Source organism: Lagenorhynchus albirostris, chromosome 14 (assembly GCF_949774975.1).
Source record: "Lagenorhynchus albirostris chromosome 14, mLagAlb1.1, whole genome shotgun sequence".
Lineage (NCBI taxonomy): Eukaryota > Metazoa > Chordata > Mammalia > Artiodactyla > Delphinidae > Lagenorhynchus > Lagenorhynchus albirostris.
This window is the reverse complement of record NC_083108.1, coordinates 69,943,196-69,955,192: the sequence shown is the minus strand read 5'-3', so window position 1 is coordinate 69,955,192 and position 11,997 is coordinate 69,943,196.

Genomic DNA, 11,997 nt, shown 5'->3' with positions numbered 1-11,997 from the left:
AGATTCCAGATATACACCACAGGGTAAATCCAACAAGCATAGCGTTGAGTGATAGAAACTAGACACCAAGGAATACCCCTATAGGATTTCACTTACATAATGTCTGGATGAAGGCAAACTCAACTGGAGGTTGGAAGCCAGAATGATGGCATCTCTGAGGAGGATGAGCGGTGTAACTGGGAGGGAGCGCATGGGTTTTCTGGAGTGCTGGACATCCTTTCTTCCTTGATCCAGTTGGTACCTACACAAATGTTTGTGATAAGTCATTGAAAGTTATGTTTGTATATTGAGTATTTTTCTGCATGTGTGTTAATTCCACTTTTGAAAAAGCTGTTTTTTAAGTGACAATTCTTAGGCAAAACAGAAACACGTTCAAATCTGTGCTCTGGTACCTTCTGGCCATGTGACCATGGTCAAGTTATTGTATCTCACTGAGCCTTGGTTTCCTCATCCAGAAAATAGGAACAATAATTGTACCTACTTGATGGGGTGCTGTGAGAATGATAGGGGTTCAAGTGAAATAACAGATGCAAAATACTGCATTCAACCACTATTGGCTGATGATGACCATGAATCATATTCTGCGGTAATATATATAAAAGTATTATGTATAAAGTAAAGGAGTGCCTGAGAAATAATGGAAAGAACTGAGCTTGAACCTCAGCGAGGGTTGCCAGGTAAAAGACAGGATGCCCAGTTAAATTTTTAGGATAAGTCTATAATTTTACATGGGACGTACTTAAATCTTTTTTCATTGTTTATCTGGAATTCAAATTCAATTGGGTGTCCTGTATTTTTATTTTGCAAACCTTGCAATCCTAACCTCATAGTTACCAGCAGTGTGCCCTGAAGTAAGTTGCTTGACCACTCTGGCCTCGGTTGCCTAATCTGTAAAATGGGAATAAAGGTCCCTTCCAGTATTGACAAGAGAATGAAACTGATTAAATTAGATTTGTTGCCGGCATGCATCGAACACTCTGTATTTGTTCCTTTCACTTCCCATCATCTCCATCCCTCTTCTTCTGTTCTTTTCTTTCCTTGCCTAAGTCTTAGGGTTACCAGAGCTCCCCACAAACATAGTTTAGCCCCCTTGCTGGCCTTTGAAACTAAGAGATGGTGATTAGCTATAAAAAGTAAGTAGCAAAGTTGTAGGGTTTTTTGGACTAAAACACACAGTTAGTTTTGGCAGGAAGGGCCAGTCTGCTGCTTCTAGGCTCAAACACTGGGCAAAGTCTAATTTGAGGGGAGGACTTGCTCCACTCTCTGCTTATCCCTGACATCATCTGTGTTTCAGGTTTCTGAGAAGAGTCTCATCCTCTCTCCATGCCATCTATTTCAGCTCAGAATGTTATTGTTTCTGGCTAAAGTCTGTTGCAGGACTCAGAAAGAGAGGCAAGAAACAAAGCGATCTTTGAAATAAACTATAAAGATCAAAACGGTGATGTAAGAGAGTTTCTGAGCATAAGAAGAGGTAACACCTCTGAGCTACTTTCATAAAAATGAGCCACTAACCCATACATCACTGTCATTTGGACCCCAGCATCTAAAAATAGGATTTGCTCTCATTTCCTGAGTAGCTGATGCAAATGGAGAGACTATGAGAGTAGAGAACGGGCTGTGTCAGGCGGTAAGTAACCCCCCACTTGATGGCATTTTTCTCAACTGGAAAGGAGGAGAACTTGCCTCCAGAAATGCTAGGCAAATCCTGGCAGAAGTCAGAAGGTTAAGATGAAGGATGCTGGAGTTAGCCCGACCTGGGATGCAGCCCCAACTCTGCCACCTCCTAGCTGTGTGGCCTTGGGTAAATTAATTAACATCTCTGGGCTTCATCTTTTAAAAAATAGAGAATGAGGATTTTGTGTGGATTAAATGATAGGCATATATAGACTGTTTCCCACAGTACATGTATTATGCACATAAACCATGACCTTTTTATTATAATGTTTCCAGATGGAGAGGACAAATCTAAGGCGATGTGAGGATGCCATTCATTTAGGGCTCTGAACAGAATTCCAATTCAAGCATTCCAACCCAAGTCTGTGGGTTTCCCAGAGTCAGACTTTTTTTTTTATGCATTAAGCAACTGACTCACACATCACTGTTAATGTGAGGAAAAGAGACTAAGGTTGAGAAGGGGGAATTGCAAAGGTTGCTGTGATTTTGTCCTGGTGCAGATACACAATGGAGGAGGTCTTCTAACTGCAAGGAGTTTGGGCACGACGTCCAGGGTGGGCTGGTCACTCCCTCTAACACCCTGCATTTCTGCTTCTTCCGTGGAATCTCTCTCTGCTCCTTGACCCCACCATTCAGAGCCCTACTGTGAGTTCCCAGCATCTCCCATCTCATCTGACAGCAACTGGTGCTTGGTCAACCATGCAAACTCCCAGAGATCAAGAGTTGGGTCTTTTAACCACTTCTTTTCGCCTAGCACCCAACACAGTGCTTGGTACATGGTAGGTTGTCTTAGACCATTTGGGCTTCTATAGCAAAAATATCATAGGCAAGCAGACTTATAAACAACAAAAATGTATGTCACAGTTCTGGAGGCTGGGAAGTCCAAGATTAAGGCACTGGTAGATTCAGTGTCCAGTGAGAGCTCATGTCCTGGTTTATAGATGGCCATCTTCTTGCTGTGCTCTCATATGGTGGAAGGGGGCAAGGGTTTTTTGGGGGGTCTCTTTGATAAGGGCACTAATCCCATTCCTGAGGGCTCAATTCTCATAACCAAATCACCTGCCAAAGGGTCCCACTTCCTGATACTATCACATTGGGGATTAGCTTTCAACATGTGAGTTTTAGAGGGACAAAAACATTCAATCTGTAACACAGGTGCTCAGGAAGACATAGATGAATGAATAAAACTGTCCAGTATTCCCACAGATATATACAGATTAAAAGAAAAGCTGGTGTGATTAAGAAAATTCACCCATTAAAATTTCAGTAAAAGAGGGAAAGAGACATAAATGTAGAAGAATGTATACTGAGGCACCTTTTAATGGCAGAGCAGTGGGAAGAATCTAAATGCTAATCAACAGGAGAATGGATGGATCATTTCTGGTATATCCTTGAAGGGAGGCACTATGCAGCAGTGAAAATGAATGAACTAGAACTCTACGTATCATCATGAATAAACCTCAAAAATTAGTATTGAGTGAAAAGAAAAAGCTAGTTGCAAAAGGACACAGACAGAATAATACTATTTAATAAAGTTCAAAAGTCTGAAAAACAATTCAGAATATTTTTATGAGTGCATACATGTAAAAGCATAGAAACACATGCGGGGCTGATGAACATCAAATTCAGGGGATAGGTTACCACTGCTTAGGGCGAGGGAGTGGGACTGGGAGGATTCCAGAGAGTTTTAACTATGTTTTTAATGTTCTATTTCTGAGATTGTTTGGTGGATGCACAGAAAATGTTCTCTGCAGTTTTTGGTGTGCCTGAAATATTTCATTAAAGAAAAAAAAAAGAAAACTGAAGCAGCAGTTGAGAGTGAAGGCTAGAATAGAACTGGCTTAATTCCTATCCCCGTTCTGATATTTGCTGTGTGTCTTGAGTAAGGAATTTAGCCTCTCTGAGCTTCAGTTTCCTCAACATTACAATGGGGATAATAAACCTTGGAAGTATTAAATGAGATAATGTATACAAACGCTGAAAACCAGGCAAGCACTCAGCAAATAACTGTTCATATCATAATTAATTGTCAACAGCAGTCAATTTCAAATCATTTGAGAACTGGAAACACCTAACAAGATCACTCATTTCTAATCTGTCTTTGCAGATAAAATGGTTGAGACTGGAGAGGTTGAGCAAGTCATCTGAGGTGGTGGGGTACGTGGGAGGCAGATTTGAGGAGCATCTGTGTGAGGAGGACCCCCTCTGGGTTAGGTATGGGGTCTCCGCTCCAAAGCTCTTCCTACGAAACCTGTAGAAACCCTCACTTCCTTCCAAGGGACCGATGATGGTCATATGTGAGACCTGCTAAAACTGAGACATAGACCCCAGAGGCAGGGGGGATCTGTCCTGGTGTGGCTTCACCCCTTCCTCTCCCAATCCCAAAGTATATCGATATCATCATGAACGAGATTGAGAAGAAGAATGTTTACGAGCTCATTCCTTTCTACTTTATATTTTTTTAAACAGTACAAAACCTGATACCTAACACAGACATGCATCACTCTTCACAAAAATACACTTACTGTAACTAGATGGCACTATCTGTAATAGCCCCAAACTGGAAACAACTCAAATGTCCGTCAACGAAGAACAGACAAATATTGTTGTATTCATTCAAAGGAATATGATCCAGCAGTGAGAATGAACAAACTACAGCTGCTACCACTGCACGGATGAATGTCACAAACATAATGTGAACAAAAGAAGTCAGCCCCAAAGATATCGTCTGCTGCCATTTATATAAAGTTCAAAAACTGCAAAACTAACCAGGTTGCTAGTAGTCAGAATAGTGGTTACACTTGGGTGGGAGGCTGCTGATGGAAGTGGGCTGGGAGGTGCTCCCAGGGGCTGATAATGTTCCTTTTGTTGATCTGAGTGCTGGTGACATGGGTGTGTTCTTTGTGAAATGCATGAGCTGTACACTTATTATTTGTACACTTCTGGACATATATTACACTTCAATTAAAATGTTCCTTGGGCTTCCCTGGTGGCGCAGTGGTTGAGGATCTGCCTGCTAATGCAGGGGACACGGGTTCGAGCCCTGGTCTGGGAAGATCCCACATGCCGCGGAGCAACTAGGCCCGTGAGCCACAACGACTGAGCCTGTGCGTCTGGAGCCTGTGCTCCGCAACAAGAGAGGCCACGACAGTGAGAGGCCCGCGCACCGCGATGAAGAGTGGCCCCCGCTTGCCACAACTAGAGAAAGCCCTTGCACAGAAACGAAGACCCAACACAGCCAAAAATAAAAATAAATAAATTAAAAGAAGGCTCAACATTTAAAAAAAAAAAATGTTCCTTAATGTAAAAACTTGCCAATTCCAGTCTTTCAACCTTTATTAGTTACTGAAGCCTATGTTCCATCACGGATCGAGCCACATAATAAAGGAGGTAAATGTAGGCCTCTAAATTAGCATCCTCTCTTAAGCCTTGACCTTGAACATACCAGCTGAAACCAGCTTTCCTTTCTGGCTCACTGAAAAGGGGGATTGTCTACCCAGGACCTGGCCAGGTGGAGACAAGGGCCATTACTCAGGACACCCGATCCAGAGAGACAGGCAAACCACCCAAATTATCTGATTTGGCAGCTTCCTGGGATCAAATGACCCAGATAATGGTCAAACTGCCATGGTGACACCACACGTCCCAGCCAAAACACCCACAAGGTAGACTCTTTCCCTGGGGCCATATTTGTGGGCAGAGAGTCCTATGCCAGCCCCGGGTCTAATTTCTGCAAGAGGAGCTTCGGGGGCTCTTTGAGACTCTGCAGAGGCCACAGAGGGGTAAGCTAGTCTGGATCCCTGTGGGGCTCCAGGCAGGCCTCCTTCCTGGTCCTATGCTGAGGCTCTCCCACGGCCTCCCCCGGACACAGCTCTGAACGAGTAAGAGTAAGGATTATCTCATTTAATCCAACAGCCCTAAGAAGGAAGTAATACCCATATTATTATTCCCATTTTGCAGGGGATGAAACTGATGCACAGAGAAGTTAAATGAGTCACCCTATAGTGAACACCAGAAAGGAATGGAATCATTTATTTTTTAACCGATTCCCTCACCAGCCATGCCTTCTGCTGCCATTACTTCCTCTTCCTTCCTCCAAGGATGCTCTTCTAGCTACTCATGCATCAGGTCTCAGGGAGAACCTCACTTCGGCGGACAGTCAGGGAGCCCGGGTCCTCTGTGAGGCAGGCACCAAGATGGAAGGAGATATACGTGGGATTTATTGAAGCAAACTTCCATACCGGTTAAAGAGAGACGGAGCAGGATTCAGCAGAGAAAGTCTTCAGACTATGATGCAAGTTTGACATCAGGAGGGAGAGGGAGAAGGAGGAAAGACTGTGCAGGAAGAGCCTCAGACACAGCACAACTGTGAGAAAGGCTTAGGCAGCCCAACTGGAGCCCCAGAGCAAAGACTACCCATTGGTGGAGCCCAGGTTGGGCAGGGATGGCTCAGGCTGCTCGTCTTCAGACCAGCAGACCCTGGGATATGTCAGCACATTTTACAGAAGGCTAAATGAGCATCGGTTTACTCAGCGCATTGGTTATGAGCCGGGGTACAGAGCGCCTCTTAAGAGCACCCATTTTAATTATTTATTGGATGGCTGTCTTACCCACTGGGCTGTAAGCTCCACAAGGGCAGGAATTAACCTGCGCATAGAGCAAGGCTGGCGTGTCGTAGATGCTCAGTTAATATCTGTGGACTGACAAACTCTCCTGACCAGCTCCTCTGGGTTTGTTGATGGCCACACATTTCCTGAGGATGTTCCATGTGGCATCTTTGTGATAAGGATGAGGGATTAGGTGTTGGATCTGGGTTTAAGTTTTAGACCCGGCTCTTCTGATCTGTGTGACCTTAAGCAAGTCAACTCCCTTTTTTTGAACTTTTGTTTATTCATCTATAGAATGGGGACAATAATATCTACCCATTAGATATTATTGATATTTATCTGTTTCAAAGATCAAATGAGATACTGCTATCACAGTATTTTTACCATTATTGTTACACCAAGGAGACATTTATAGACGGTTACTTTTAGTGTTCGTGCTTAGTCAAACAAATTAGAATAAGCCTCAGTCTCCAAGACATGAATGTTATCTCAGAGTATATCATGATTTCCATGGAAAAATCATATTCAACATACACTGACACACCTTTCATAGAGAGGAACAGTGCCAAGCAGAGACTGTCACATCATCATTTGTGGTACATTCAGTTATGTGTATCCGAAGCTTGCCCTTGAAGCCGGGATCCATATCTTCCTTGTCTGTGTATTGTTCACACTCAGCAAGGAGCTTACACATCAAGGAGACTCCATAAATGCACACTCCTCATCCCCATCTGGAGGCACAGCCATGTGACCACATGCCGCCTACATTGGTTGATTTAATCCTCATAACAGCTTCCCTGTGCACAGTACTGTTCCCATCCTCCAAACAGAGAAACTGAGTCCCATCGAGGCAAAGCTACTTTCCTAAACTTGAAGAACTTCCAGGTTTCAGGCCTGGGACAGCCTGGCTCCACACTGGGGTTTTTCCACCGGGACACATGGCTGTCAGCTTGGCAAAAAGGTCAGTCCAAGATGCAGTCTAAAATGCAGTATGGCACCCTCACTGTCCCTGGAAACTCCAGCCTGGCCTCCAGGGAAATGTTCTTGGAAACCAGCCTTTCTGGCATCTTCCAATTTGGACACACGAGTCTCCTGGGAGGAGAGAGAGCCATGGGCTTGTGGGTTGGTGGATTTTTACCTTGGGGTTCAGGAGAAGCCAGTGTGACCTGGTTGCAGAGTTGCTCTAAGAAGCTTCAGTAATTTGAACGTCTTCACTGAGCTTTTCCCAAGCAAACACACCCAGGAGCAACCGTCCGTTAATAACAGCAACATTTGCAGAGCTCCTGCTACGTGCAGGTCTGAGGTCTACTGGTCTCAGGCCATCACATGCATTTGACTTTGCAGCTTCTCAACTACCATGCAAGGTGGGTATCCCTACTCCCATTTTCCAGATGGGGAAAGTGAGGCTCGGGAAATAAGGTAAGCTACCCATCACAGAGATGGGAAGTGGTGCTGCTGAAACCCGGGCCCAGCCCGGCCAAGGCCTGAGCATGAGACGGGGAGAAAGGACACCAGCAGGCAGAATGGAGCCTGGAGTTCCACCACCCATCTCTGAGGCAGCTGTTCCTTAAGGACCTATTGGGACAGCCTCATCCTTGGCACCCTGCCTTGCATCACCAGCTTGTCCACCCTCCAAACCCAGCCACAGCAATACCTTAGAACACACACAGCTCTGACTACACCACTCCCCTGCTAAAGACCTCCAAACGGCTTCCTGTTTCTTACAGCTCCAGACTCCTTCACCCAGCACTCAAGGCCTCCTGAAGTCTTGCCTCAAGCCCACTTCCTGCACCCCTTCCCTCTGCTCCCGTCCACCCTCCACAGCAGACTCTTCATCCCTCTCCCACATGCCCTGCTCATTCCCCACTTCACCTTTGTATGGGCTATTTTTCCTCCCCAAAATCTCATCTCCTTCCTTCAGCTTCTCCATCCAACAAGCTCCTGGTCATCTTTCAATTTCAAATGGTGCCTTCCCTTGGGATGCCTTGCTTTCTAGAATCCCATTGTCTCACTTACGTAGCAGGGTCAGGGAGAGTAGAAGGATACCAGTTTGGCCAAAGGAATCTTATTATTCTCATTATGCCTTTTGCCATAACCAGAGGAGGCAATTCCATAGCCTGAGTTTAGCTCAAAGAAATACCTTTCAACAACCATTTACAGAAGCTGGGAACCCTCCTTCCACCCTCCTCCCCACATTTACCGTTCTATTTGCTCAGAAGAGCATTCCCCATCTTTGTGAGAACTGCTCCTCCCCACTCCAACCTCTTGTGTCACGAAGAAGCCATCCCTGAATGTGGAGGGGCATCTTTGAGTCTAGCTGGGCCAGTCTTAGAATCCTATTGCCCTGGCCACAGTGATAGGTCCAGAAATTGGCACATGACCCAAGCTCAGCCAATCAGAAAACTTTCCTGGGAGCTTCTGCTTGATGTTGGTGGGAAATAGCCCTATTTCATGTGGTCAGAGGAAGGCTCTAGATTTGGAGGTCCAGAGCCACTTGTGAAATTGGTTTGAGCCCAGTGAGGATGACTAGCTTGAAGGAATGAACCAGAATGCAGACAAAAGGCTAGAGAAGAAGTATGTTGCTAAACTAGTTCCCGGCTCCAATCCTCCCCAAGATCAGCCATTAGGTCATAAGAGCCAATAAAGTCTTTGGTAGGTTCAAGTTCAAGGTGAGTTTTGGTCACTTACAACCATAGCGTTCTAACAAACATGGTTTAAAACTCCTTCTCCACTTATATTATGTAATAAGGTAGTCAATAAATATGTATTAAGGATCTGGTGTGGACCAGACGTTCTGCTAAGTGATGAGGACACAAAAGTGAAATAAAAATATGGTCCCAACCTAAATGTCCATCAACAGAGGAATGGATAAAGAAGATGTGGTACATATATACAATAGAATATTACTCAGCCATAAAAGGAACAAAATTGTGTCTTTTGCAGAGACTTGGATGGACCTAGAGACTGTCATACAGAGTGAAGTAAGTCAGAAAAAGAAAAACAAATATCATATATTAACACATCTATGTGGAATCTAGAAAAATGGTATAGATGATCTTATTTGAAAGCAGAAATAGAGACACAGACATAGAGAACAAACGTATGGATACCAAGGGGGAGGGGGGGATGTTGGGATGAATCGGGAGATTGGAATTGGCATATATACACTATTGATACTACGTATAAAATAGATAACTAATGAGAACCTCCTGTGTAGCACAGGGAACTCTACTCGGTGCTCTGTGGGTGACCTAAATGGGAAGGAAATCCACAAAAGAGGGGATATGTGCATATGTAGAGCTGATTCATTTTCCTGTACACCAGAAACTGACACAGCAGTATAAAGCAACTATATTCCAATTAAAAAAATATATATATGGTCCCTGCTGATACAGAGCTCACTGTGCTAGCCACATGTGGCTATTTGAATTTAAAAATACTTAAAATTAGGTAAAATTTAAAATTCAGGTTTTGAATCTCACTTGCCATATCTCAAGTACTCAATAGCCATAGGAGGCTGTTGGCTACAATAAAGGGCAGCACAGATAGAGAACACTGCCATTGGTCCAGAATGCTCTATCCAACAGTGCCGGTCCAGAGGCTTGCCGGTGAAAGGGTTATTCCTAAAACTAGCAGCATCAGCCTCCCGCGAGCCTCCTTGGAAATGCAGAGTCTCAAACTCCATCCAAGACCTACTCAGTCATAACCTGCATTTCAATAAGACTGTTGTGACTTTGTTAAATTAACGTTTGTTGCAGAGCCCTGGGGGGTTGGATGTTGAGCCACAGTTTTTAAAAGAGTCACTGGGGAAATAGAGACGTTTGTTACTCACAGGTCCCAGAGGCCACAGGCAGCCACTTCAAGGGGCCATGAGAGGAGGGCAAGGCAGAGTGCACATGCCTTTAGTAGGGTCCACAGATAGAGCGCTTTGGGGTTCCCAGACTGAAGCCAGATTTGTCAATTCAAACCAGAAAGAGTGGAGTTTGGGGGAGCTTCATGGTCCCGGGAGGCAGGGGAGGATGTTTACCACAAGGGCCTTTGGGGGAGTCATATTAGGAACTTAACGTTTACTCATGACTCTTCAGACTGTTGTCTAGGACATGCACTTCTAGAAGGGGCTAGTGTGAGTTCAACGTCCCTGTAGGTTACTTGGCCATGTAGACTGGATGCTGAGGCAGTGATGCTAGGAAGTCGTTTACCTAAACCTCAAAGATGCCCGAGTGATTCATGTGCACATGACAGTTTAAGAGACCCTGTCCTGACAGCCACTCCTAATTCAGTCTCCCTCTGACTAACTCTGTCACAGCCCCCCTCCCATGAATGGCAGAAAGGGTCCCAACCTTGAGAAGGACATGCAGGCTCACTGGCTATCGGCTCACTGAGCCCTGCCCAAGCCACAAAATAACCTCTGTCGGGTGTCTGTCCACAGAGCAAAGGCTCAAAGGACTGACACCAATCTTCAGCTGAAGAGATTCCCTCCCATCGCCCTCGCCATGTCGCTAAATAGGACGCGAGTTAATAACCACCATAGGGCTGGGTGGGCAATGCCACCCCAGGGGTGATTTCACAGTGATTCATTTCTTCAGGGTAAAACCCCTGCAGAGAGCTGCAGTGATCCAGGGTGTAGGTTATGTTTTTATTTTTTCAGAATGAGGAAGAAAGCCCTCACCGTGTAGCATGAGGGTCCTGCGTGTTCTCATGCAGTAAAGGATTTGCCCACCCCTGTGTGGGCTTCAGGCTTAGGGGCTGTCAACTAACCCAGCCTGATTCCCAGTGCGCTCTTTGAAAAACCTTTACACACACACACACACACACACTTCAACTAATTGGTGGCACCCAACCATAACCAAGAAAAAAGGCAACCAGCTATCCATTTAAATTGCAGATCGTGATCTTTCTGCTTGAAATGGTTTCAGACATCCTGTTTATAGCTTTGGGGTTCTGGCACTCAATAATCTCCAAATTATTTTCTTCAGTTTTTTTTGGAATGGTTGCTATTATGCATTGCATTTCCACAATTTCTGGGCCTCACCCCCAGTTGGTGTCTCCCGAGAGTCTAGGTAATTTGAAGATGCCTATAGCCTGACTCCCTTTCTGTAATATCATTTTTTTTTTTGCGGTACGCGGGCCTCTCACTGCTGTGGCCTCTCCCATTGCGGAGCACAGGCTCCGGACACGCAGGCTCAGCGGCCATGGCTCACCGTCCCAGCCGCTCCGCGGCATGTGGGATCCTCCCGGACCGGGGCACGAACCCATATCCCCTGCATCGGCAGGCGGACTCTCAACCACTGCGCCACCAGGGAAGCCCCTGTAATATCATTTTAATTCTGTTCAGGTGAACGGCTGTAGACGCTGGTTTGCCAAGGTTGGCCCTACCCTATTCACAGAGGAGGGAGGTTTTAAAAAGACTGGGGGTGTGTAGGGTGTCAGGGGGAGAAACAAGGGCTTTTTCTCCAAGCTGTAAAACTCCTGTGCCCCAAAGATCTTTAATGCGGGCGTCTAGGCTAGCATTCCCTAAAGCGTTAGTAAGTTACAAGGGAAGATGTTAGAAGGTGTCACGAGGTAACTCTGGGTTCACTGGAGATGAAAGGATTCCTTAATGTGGGACTTCTCAGGGCTAAATGCTAAAGTGCATGGGGGGAACTCCCTTTGTGTGCGGTGGGAAGGCAGGTCTACTGGGTCAAGTGTATTTAATCAGAGTGTATCAACTTTCCTG